Raw genomic sequence first — 11,729 nt, forward strand, 5'->3', positions numbered from 1 at the left:
TGAACGGGCCACTGCACTCCAGCCTGGACGACACAGTGAGACTCCAACTCAAAAAAAAAAAAAAGAAAAAAAGAAAACCTGTCTCACCTGGTATGGTGGCTCACATCTGTGATTCCAGCACTTTGGGAGGCAGAGGCAAGAGGATTACCTGAGCCCGGGGGTTTGAGAACAGCCTGGGCAACTTGGTGAGACCTCATCTCTACAATAAATCAAAAAACTAACCGGGCATGGTGGTGCACACCTGTAGTTCCAGCTACTTGGAAGGCTGAGGTGGAAAGATTGCCTGAGTCCAGCAGGTAGAGGTGGCAGTGGCCATGAGTGAGACTCCAGCGTAAAAAAAAAAAAAAGGAAACCTGTCTCTGGAATTGTCATTTGAGGCTCTGTTTCCTCAGAAAGTAGAGGGTGAGAGAAGAGAAACACACACAGTGTCTGAAAACTATCTACCCTCGTGTTTTTGTAGTAAAAATAATTTCTCTCACTCAAATAAAGCTTGGCTGTCTTCAAATGCCTGCTCTCACAAGTTCCTCACACCTCACCAGGAAGAGATGCTATGCTTTTATTATGCTGTGCAGGTTTTATTTTTTTCACGTTTCTTTTTACTGACAAGGAGACAGGGACCCAGATCATCGGAGGGGCAAAGCTGAGAATGAAAACCGGGTTGTCTGGTGGGGGCCTAGGTTTTCTCTGTACCGTCAGGTGTGAACTCGTTTGGGTCCTAAGAATGAGTCAGGAGACTAGAAACTGGCCCACGCTAGCCTCTGTTTCCATCCTGCCCCCCACCCCCACTAGTCTCCCTTCTTCTTTATGCAAAGAGGCTTATTTTTTTTCCCCAACAAATAAGAACATCTTTGAGATACATATAAAACCCTGCATTTAAATTTTACCAGTAGTTCCGGTTCAAGCTGGAGGAGGTGGTTCCTGGGGGGGGGCAACCCCAACATCCAAATAATAGTCGTTCCTGAAAGAAAAAAATAGAGGAAGAAAAGGAATTTAAAAAATTTCCCAGGACTAAAAAAAAGGAAGAAAGAATGTATACATTGAAAGAACTCTCTGAATACCCATCATAAAAGATGAAAATAGACTGCATATCTGAAACTGTTGCATTTCTGAACATTATGAACAAAGAAAAAGAGCTGAAAAGCTTCTAGAGAGAGTCAAGGGAGAAGGTCATATAAAAATGATGAGGAATCAGAACTTCTCAAAAGTAACCCTGGAAGGAAGAACACGTGGTCCACTGCTTTCAGTATTCTGTGGAAAAAGGATTTTCCACCTAGAATTTTTTATTCAGCCAAATTATCAAAGCATGAGGTTAACACAAAGATATTTTCAGACAAGCAAGGGCTTACAAAATTTACCATCTAATGAAAGAGCCAGATTAAAATCAGTATTTGACTGAAGCCAAAAGTCACTGTTGAATGAATAAATGAAATTGAATGAGAACCTGAGACACATGGCGAAACCAGAAATTTTATTTTTATTTTTTATTTATTTATTTATTTGTTTTTTGAGTTGGAGTCTCACACTTTCGCCCAGACTGGAGTACAGTGGCCGCTCCCGGCCACCGCAGCCTCGACCTGCTGGGCTCCGGCGATCCTTCCGCCTCAGCCTTCCGAGTAGCCGGAATTACAGATGCATGCTACCACGCCCAGCTGATTTTTTGATTTATTGTAGAGATGAGGTCTCGCTGCCCAGGCGGGTCTTGAACCCGTGGGCTCAGGCAATCCACTCACCTCAGCCTCCCAAAGGTGCGGGATTACAGGCTGAGCCACCGAGCCCGGCTGAAATTTTATTTTTAAAGCTTACTTATTCATATAATTTTTAAAGTGAGTTTTAGAGGTCAGTTTTCACAATTTGGCATTACCGTGCAGGGATAATAATTTGTTATCACTTTCATCTGCTGAGTTACTCCTGTAGCCATTATAATTGTCATATAAATAGAAATTCATTTTCAATTGAGGTTGGTGAAGGAACAAACTATTTTTTAGTGTCTCCTTTCCGTCCAGGGGCCATGATGGTGATGTCGCTCCTAAGTCATTGATCTTCTTGTTTCTCTGTAGTAACTAAGGCAATGCTTGTTTTCTTTTCAACACCTACTTAATTAAAGATTTGGTTGCTGGTAAAGATGCTATTTGGTTGAAGACCCCAAAATGGAAGTTGTATACTGTCTGAATATTTCAGAAGGAAATTTCAGATTTTTGCTTTTACATAAATTGTGTTGTTTCTTTAAACCGTGAATAAACATGTGTGGAGATAAAATAATATAATTAGATTTCAGAATAACAAAATCTATAAATTTCCATCTGTATTTCAGATTTCATCACATGCACACCAGTGTCAGCATCTCTTTTCAAGTAGACTGAAGGGAGGAACTTCTCAACAGATATAACTCAAGAAAACGTTGTCCTCTCAAGGGCTACTATTTTGGTTACTTCTCCCGCAGATTCCAGCAAATGAATTAATTTCTCTGCAATCAACGTCTGGGTGTTAGCAAATCCCACTAAGTTAGTATTATTATCCAAAGCATACGCTATTAAGGCGCTTTAAAATTCAAACCATTTTTTTAGCCAGATATGGTGGTGTGCATCTGTAGTTTGTAGTTTGTGGCATGCGTCTGTAGATTGCCTAAGTCCAGCAAGTTGAGGCTCAAGGCTGTGGTGGCCATGAGTGTGCTGCTGCATTCCAGCCTGGGTGACAAGAGTGAGACTCCAACTCAAAAAAAAAAAAATTCAAGCCATTTAAAAATATATAATGACTGCTGTTCCATCTTATTTGACCATTTCATATAAGTAAATAACAAAACAATTCCAAAGTCATGTAGTTTCTCTCTGACTAAAGAAGAATGATGAGACTGGTGCACTATTTTCTTGCTTTGATCCGTAATTCTGTTAAAGTATACAGTTATAATTGCACTTTTTTTTGAGTCAGAGTCTCACTCCGTCGCCCAGACTGGAGTGCAGTGCCGCTCCCAGCCACCGCAGCCTCAACCCGCTGGGCTCCGGCGATCCTTCCGCCTCAGCCTTCCGAGGAGCTGGAACTACAGGTGCACGTTGCCGCGCCCGGCTCGTTTTTTGATTTCTTGTAGAGATGAGGTCTCGCCAAGTTGCCCAGGCGGGTCTCGAACCCGCGGGCTCAGGCCATCCACTCACCTCAGCCTCCCAAGGCGCGGGATTACAGGCTGAGCCACTGAGCCCGGCTGATAATTGCATTTTGAATGTACAAGTTAAGGATGTGTGCAAAATGCTTTGCTTGTGATTCCCAAATCACTCATTACCTTCACCTGTTTATCCCATCATCAGTCTGCAGACTGGTTTTCTACTCTGACTGTGTCTGTCAGTTTCACCACCATCTGGGCGAAACTGCCTTCCCTGCTACCCCACCTCATGCCGCAGCAAGCATTCACCATTCATTCACCATTCATCCGATGTAGCAACCATGTTTAAAGCAGTCTTCTGCCTGTTTCTGCACATCCAGATGACGGATGCACAGCATAGAGAACTAGCACCTTAAATAATGCTATTACAGTTTGTGCTTTCAGTATTGGTGGCGTATCTTGTTGCAGACCCACCCACCCCTCCCGCCACGAAGAGCAACTGTAAGAGCAAGACCAAATACAAAAATAAATCTCTCTGAAGAGACAACTGGATCTAGAGTCAGAGTTAGGTGGCCAGACTTGAGTGACCAGAATATCAGAGAAGAGGAGTATCTATGATGCTGAACCTAGAAGTCTGAAGTGCTTTTTTCTTGAGTCATTTGCCAGTTTAGAAGCACAGTGGGCAGGCCAGGCTTGGTGGCTCAGCCTGTCATCCCCGCACTTTGGGAGACCAAGGCGAGTGGATTGCCTGAGCCTGCAGGTTTGAGACCCGCCCGGATAACTTGGTGAGCCCTCATCTCTACAATTAAAAAAAAAAAAAAAAAAGCACAGAGCTAAGAGGCTCAGAAGCTGGACAGCAACAGAGGCTTAAAGGCTGGAAAGCTGAGCAGAACTTGTTAGCAGTCTAACAAGGCAAAGGAGACAAAATTTTGAGTTCGGGGCTCACCAAGAACAGGCCCTAGTAGACACGCTCGAGTTCCCACTAGGCCTCCCAAGAGCTATCATTTAGGAGTCAGGGTAAACCAGAAATAAATAATGTTCACAAAAGATTGAAACTTAGTCTTGACCCAGGGCAATCCCAAACTGGAGTCATGTGACCTGCCCCTTCTCTACCAGAAAGTGACTCCTCTCTAACCAGTGCCTTTAACACTTTCTACCATTTTCTTTTTACACATGGTAGCCAGCATTCGATACCAAACAAGACAGGAAATGGAACCAAATAACTAAAAGTTACTTCATTATTTGAGAAAGAAAATAAACTTAGAATATAAACAATCTCTCAGATGATCTAAGTTATTAGAGTTATCTGACATAATTTTTAAACAATTGTGTTTAGTATTTTTAGGAAAATATGACAAGAAGGAGAATTTCACCAGAGAATTGGAATTTTTAAAACAAGTCAAGTGGAAATTTTAGAACTGAAAAAATAACTTAAAACGAAGGATTGCATAGACGGCTTTAACTGTAGATTAAACTTAGCAGAAGAGAGAATGTATCACCAGGAAGACAAATAATTGAAAATATTCATCCTGAAGAGCAGGGGCGGGGGAAGATGGAAAATACAGAAAAGAGCAGTAGACATATGTGAGACAGTGATAAGATTTCATATCTAACAGTATGTAATTAGATTCTTACAGAAAACAAAGAATAAGGAAGACACAATAGTTTACGAGCTACCAGCCAATAATCTTTCTAAAAACTGTGAGCAAATTTAGACAACAGATGCAAATGTTCTATGAAACCCAAGTATCATAAATTTTTAAAAAATCACACTGTCACATCAAGATAAAAATGCTGAAAATTAAAGACAAAGTAAATCTTTTTTTTTTTTTAGTTGGATTCTCACTCCATCACCCAGGCTGGAGTGCAGTGGCACGATCATAGCCATCCCAGGGTTGATCCACTGGGCTCTGGTTATCCTTCCACCTCAGCCTTCCAAGTAGCTGGAACTACAGGTGTGGGCTACCACACCCAGCTAATTTTTGATTTATTGTAGAGATGAGGTCTCACCAAGTTGCCTGTGCTGGTCTTGAACCTCGCCTTGTAATTCAGTCGCCTTGGCCTCCCAAAGTGCTGGAATTATAGGCTGAGCCACTGAGCCTGGCCCAAAGTAAATCTCAAAAGCAGCCAGAAATGGAAAAAAAAGTGTTCAAGGCCACTTCTCAAATGAAGACATACAAGGAGCCAACAAACATTAAAAAATGCTCAGCATCACTAACTGTCATAGAAATGCAAATTAAAAACACAATATGATGACCCGGCAATTCCACTTCTGGGTATTCACAAAGGAAAATAAATCATTGCATCAAAAAGATACCCACACTTGTGTTTACTATAGCACAATTCACAGTAGCAGTCATGGAGTCAACCTAAGTGCCCACCAACAGATGATTGGATAAAGAAAATTTGGTGTATATATACATCCTGGAATACTGTGCAGTCATTAAAAAGAATGAAATCATGTCTTTTGCAGCAATATGGTTGGTGCTAGAGGCCGTTCTCCTAAGTGAAATAACTCCGAAACAGAAAATTAATTGCCATATTTTCTCACTTACAAGTGGGAGCTAAGCATGGACATACAGAATAATAAACACTGAGGACTCCAAGATGAGGGAGGGCAGAAAGGAAGTGAGAGTTGAAAAGTTACCCAGGGGGCACACTGTTCACTCTTTGTGTGATGAGTACACTCGAAGCCCAAACCTCACCATTAGGCAAGATATCCATAAGTCAAACCTTCACATGTATCCACTGAATCTATGATAATTAAAAATTAAAAGTAAATTGTAAAAAGATATTTTGAAGGTGAGCGATAAGACTGACAGCGGGCTTTACTAGAGAAACAATGGAACATAGAAGATGATGGCATGATATCTGGAAAGTGGTAAACAAGAAACAACTGGAAACCTAGAACAGCCTTTAAAAATGAATATGACAGATTTTCCTGGGGGGGAAAAAAGGAGAGAACTTGTTACTAGTACTGAAGTAAACACTTCTTTAGGAGGAAACATTATCCCAAATGGAAGCTTGAAGGAGGAAGAAAGAAGAGCAATGAACAGGGTAAGGATGTGGGTGAATCCAAAGAAATATTGACTGAGGCCATTGCCAGTCCACTGCTTTTCTAGACTGTGGTGTGGCCATGTGCTCTTTGAGCTATGCCCCTCGCCATCTTTCCCAGCTTTGGACCCCTCCCCTCCTTTAGCTCTCATTTACTTCCTAAATAAACTATATTTTCTAATCTAAAAAAAAAAAGAAATATTGACTGAATAAATCTAATAATAATCTCCTGTGGGATTGCAAATATACACAGAATTAAAGTACATGACAAAAATAGCACAAAAAGCGGGAGGGGTAAAGGAAGTTAAAATCCTTAAGGTCCTTACCTTATCTGGGAAATAGTAAAGCACTAATTTATGGTAGACTTTAGTAAGTCAAGAACACATGTAAATTCTAAGGGTAATCATTAAAAGAAAAGTAAAAGTTAATGAAGTGGCAGAAAAAATGATGTGTAAAAGCTTGATTAATTGAACAGAAAACCAGAAAGGAGACAAAAAGCCATATATCAGGTGAGACAAATAAAATAGTGAGCTAACAGACTTGGATCCAAATACCTCAGCATAAGATATAGATGAACTGAATTCTACAGTTAAAAAAGCAAAGATTGCCATCCAGGATTAAAAAAACAAGCAAACTCAGCTATATGCTGCTTGCAAGAAATTCAATTGAAATATAAAGATCAGAAAGATTAAAAACAATCAGATGGAATATGGTACATCATGGAAATACAAATCAAAAGAAACTCTATTATAACTCTATGTTATATTATGTAACTCTATTATAACTCTAGTATATATGTTATTTCATGTATATATTATATGTAATATGTAAGTTATGTTATATAATTCTTATAACTTAAAAATAAAATAGTTACATAACTATTATAACTTAAAAACAAAATAAAGTTATATAACTCTATCATAACTCATAGAACTCTTAATATCAGTAGCATTAATAATAATATTGCTCTTATTGCATAGCAGAATATCAAGTATGCTTTTTAGTATCTTTTCTAAACCTGGAATTTGTAACTTGAATAAATTCACCACCTTTCATTATTGAAAACTGATCTAGTCTATTGCAATTGTTTTAACATGTCTATAGTTTATATTTTTAACTCCAAAGACACAAAACTATAAGAATCTATCTTAAAGCACTCTTGTGATGTCAATTACTTCAATATTTAATCAGTGAGAAGAAAACATGTTTTCTTCTAAAATGTTCTAGTGTATTATTTATATCTTTTTTTTTTTTTTTTTCTGAGTTGGAGTCTCACTCTGTCACCCAGACTGGAGTGCAGTGGCCGCTTCCGGCCACGGCAGCCTCACCTCCTGGGCTCCGGCGATCCTTCCGCCTCAGCCTTCCGAGTAGCCGGAATTACAGGCGCGCGCTACCACGCCCGGCTGATTTTTTGATTTATTGTAGAGATGAAGTCTCGCTGCCCAGGCGGGTCTCGAACCCGCAGGCTCAGGCAATCCACTCACCCCAGCCTCCCAAAGGCGCGGGATTACAGGCTGAGCCACCGAGCCCGGCTTATTTATATCTTTATTAAATCTAGTTAAAGATGATTTTTCATGGATGTTGTTGCACGTGATTTTGGAGTGTTTTTTCTTCTTACGAAATGTTGAGAGGACAAAGTATATCCTCACTGAGCCATGACAAATTTTCTTAAAATGCTTTTGGCCTAAAGGGAAATAACAAAAAGTTAACTATAGTCCTTAAAGTTTTTGTTAGTATGATGAGTGCCAGTACATCAAACAATCCTGCAATGACTTTAATTATGGTCTGACTTAATCTCTATTATTCTTTCGGCATCATTTAGTGTTTAATCATCCTTTTGGCTCAGAAGGGATACAAAGTTCTTCTTATATTTATCTAACAAATCCATCTTTCTTCACCTTCACATCAACTGACAATTTATCTCCTATGTATTCATCTACTTGGATGTTTTTAGTAATTGTTTTCATATGTAAAATTCTTCATTAATTATTGCAGCGTTTCAATTTTCCAGTAACATAGATATATTTAAATTCAACTGATTGATAGACTTACTACGTGGCAAAGCACACAAGGAGATTCTCACCCTAAAATGCATCCAAAATAATTATTTGTATTTGAAGGTGAATATACTAATATTAGCAATAATTTGAAAGACACGGCTTATTCACATTGACATGATTATTGGCTATCACAGAGTCACGGGTGCCAGAACTCACATTTAAGTATGCAGTTGGCATATTCACCTTTTTAAGGCTAAGGCTTCCTACCAAGGTCAGAATTGAATTTCGGTGCATACTGTGCACCATTTCTGAGGAGGTCTTCTACCAAAACAAAAAGATAAATCAAGAAAGTAGATAAAATGGAAATCAGGAGACATTTGAACTTAAGAGAGGAAGAAAGAACATTTCTAAATGCTGGTGCAAGATTTTAGGACGACAGCTATGCCCCAGGTGCAGATGCCAACCTGTCCAGAGTGGAGTGGATCAAGTGGCTCCAGAGAGCTCTGGGAAGTGGAAAATGATAGAACAATTCCATGCATGCACGTGATGGAGAGGATTATTGGATGGGTGAGAGCCGGGGTTGGATTCACAGTAATTGCTTGGAAGACTCTATCAGATGCAAATCCTGTAAGCCTCTTCCAGCTCTGCCTGCACCTGGGCTCGCGAGCCACTGCCCCAGTGGCTGTCTCCTCCTTCCACTTCCAGGGCTGGATAAAACACTGCACCACAGGGTGTGGCATCTGGTATCCCAAGTGGGCAGCCCATGAAGGGACTGGATGCTGCAATCTGAAAGCGCAAGGGAATAAATTCACGTGGGAACCAGAGACAAGAAGGAGCCAGGCGAATAGATCACTTTCCCTGTTTTCTTCTATGGAGGTCTTGCAACCCATGTGAAGAAGCCTCAGCTGCCAAATGAACTCACCCGCTGAACAACCTGCTGTGTCACTTAGTGGCTCTTTATGAAGCAGCGGCCAAGGGCTTTGCTTCTCCAGATGTTTCACTTTTGGAGAAACTTTGCAGCCTCCCTTCGTTTTCCTCCACCTCACTGATCTTCACTGGATTTGCGTCTCCCAGATAGAGTATCAACACTTTCATGCCTGCTTCAGACTCTACTTTTTAAAAATCTGGGCTAAGATTAAAACGAAGCAAATAATTAAACCAGAAATTTCAAGGAAAACTAAAAATGGTGCAAGAAAAAGAATACTGTGACCATGATTATTATTATCATTATGGCTCAGTCCTTAATAGCAGTTAGTCATGACATTATAAATATGAAACATCCAGCAACGGGGAGATACAGGCACACCGAAAGGACGGAAAGATGAGGTGGGGAAGAGACATTGGCAGTGAAGTTGAGGTGGTTCAAGAAAGCGAACCCTCATCTTCCCTAATGCAAAGTCAGTAAGACTGAAAACCCCAAATACGTGCAAGTAAAAAACAAAGAAAACTAGTAGAGTTGAAATGATCACCCTCTTGGGAAAGGGGCATAGGGGGTTGGAAACCGCTCCTCTTTTCCAAGCCTTTCCGAGTGAATTGACTCATCAATCATGCACATTCATAACACTGATTTTCTTTTCTTTTGTTTTTAGCTTTCTTCCTTGAACCACGCTGTGTTATCTTTAATTAGGTAAAGATCTTTTCAGCGTGTCATGTCACCGAGACCATTTCACCCACTGCTCTGCTGGGCTGCCAGTCTCTTGTCTGTCTCTTCAGCAACGGCGAGGCGACGCCTTCTCCTCGGGGAAGAGAAACCCACGGCTTGTTGCCTTTGCCAATGACAAAAATGTCGGCGAGCTGAGTGGCAAAGCTGTTGCCGTTGGCACCTTTTACATGGACCATATCTCAGAAGACCCGGGATGTCTTCCTCTGTTGGTGATCACACTGAGTCTTCCCAGGTTAGCACCTCTGTCACCACCCCCGGGTTACCGGTGTCGATCCTGACGGAATCAGTAATCTTGCCAGTCTCCAAACCAATCTGAAAGGCGTCCTTCACCCTGAGGAGGGGGTCAGGGTGGCGGATGGTGCGAGCATCAGGAGTCACCAGATGAGGAATTCCTTTCGTGCCCACCAGATCCTTCTCACTTTGCACAGCGTGTACTTGGCCTCCTCTGGTGTGACACGATGAACCGCAAGCCAACCCTCGGTGTCATAGATCAGGCGGAAATTCTCGCCGGTCTTGCCAAGGCTGATGACATCCATAGACCCAGCAGGGCAGGCTGTGTCAGTCCAGGCCTTGCCATTGATCTCAACGAGCCGCTGCATGCAGGTCTTTTTACTTCATCTCCAGTCAGGGCATCCTGAAGTCTTTCCTAGGACAATGATGAGAGGGAGACACTCTCTCAGCTCGTGGGGACCAGTGGACGGGCGAGGAGCAAACACACCGATCAATTTATCCAGCGTCCAATGCTTTGGAGCTGCTGCCTGCTTCAGATACCCCCAGGGACCACGAGCCATGGCTGTGCTGGGCACGGAGAGAGCCCTAACGCTGATTTTAAAAGACACGCTTCATGGCCGGGCTCGGTGGCTCAGCCTGTAGTCCCAGCACTTTGGGAGGCCGAGGTGAGTGGATGGCCTGAGCCCGTGTGTTTGAGACCAGCCCGAGCGGCTTGGCGAGACGACGTCTCTACAGTAAGAAAAAAGAATAAAAGACACATTTCAAATGCTAGGTACTGAGGAAGGCTTGTGGTTTTATTGTTGTAAAACCAAATTAAGGTCGATGTTTAACTCTCTGAAGTGAGGTTTTTGAAAATCACCTGGAATGAGCATTTTCTGAAGTGATTGCACAGTATTATACCTCTCCTCACAATACCAGAGGATTCTGGTCGCTTCACATCTTCTCCAACATTTATCATTGTCCATCTCTTTCTACTTAGCATCTGATAGTCTTTTTTATACTTGTCACTCCTGTCGGTGCGCAGTGGCATCTCATGGTGGTTTTAATTTGCATGTTGCATGACGACTAATGAGATTGGGTACTTGGTCCTGGGTGTCATGGGATTACTGGCCATTTGTCCGTCTTCTTTTGTGTTCTTGTTATTTGGTTTGGTAGTTTTATTATTACATCGTCGGAGTTTTTATGCATGCTGGATACAAGTTCTCTGTCAATTTTGAGTGTTGTGAATGTTTTCTCCTAGCCTGTGGCTGAAGTATTTATTTTCTCACTGGTGTCTTTTATTTAGCAGAAGTTTTTTTGTTTTGCTTTGTTTTGATGTTTCTAAAATCCAATTTTAAAATTTTATGACGTATTTTCTGAATCTTCCCCAAAAAACCCTTTTTCTACTCCAAGGTCCTGAAGCTCTCCTTTGATAACTTTTCCCCAATAACCTTCTGGCTTTTCCATTTAGGTCTGTGATCCGTTTGTGAACGTGCTTCTCTTCCCTTGCGTATGGGTCTTCTATGCCGCCTAACAAATTACCACACGCTTAGCGACTTAAAACGACACACATCATGCCCCAGTCTCTGTGGGCCAGGAGTCCAGACGTGGGTTGGCTGCGACCTCCCCACTCAGGGTCCCACAAGAACGGAACCAAAGTGCCATCTGGGCTTCGTTCCTCTCCAGAGTCTGGGGTGCTCTTCCACGCTCA

At 41.6% G+C, this 11,729-nt stretch overlaps 1 pseudogene; it reads right to left on the reverse strand.

The window, feature by feature from the left end:
- Positions 1-9,811: 9,811 nt before the first annotated feature.
- On the reverse strand, positions 9,812-10,599 carry LOC103265741 (annotated as a pseudogene).
- Positions 10,600-11,729: the final 1,130 nt, after the last annotated feature.

Source organism: Carlito syrichta, unplaced genomic scaffold, assembly GCF_000164805.1.
Source record: "Carlito syrichta isolate Samal-C Ts95f unplaced genomic scaffold, Tarsius_syrichta-2.0.1 Scaffold306818, whole genome shotgun sequence".
Classification (NCBI taxonomy): Eukaryota; Metazoa; Chordata; class Mammalia; order Primates; family Tarsiidae; genus Carlito; species Carlito syrichta.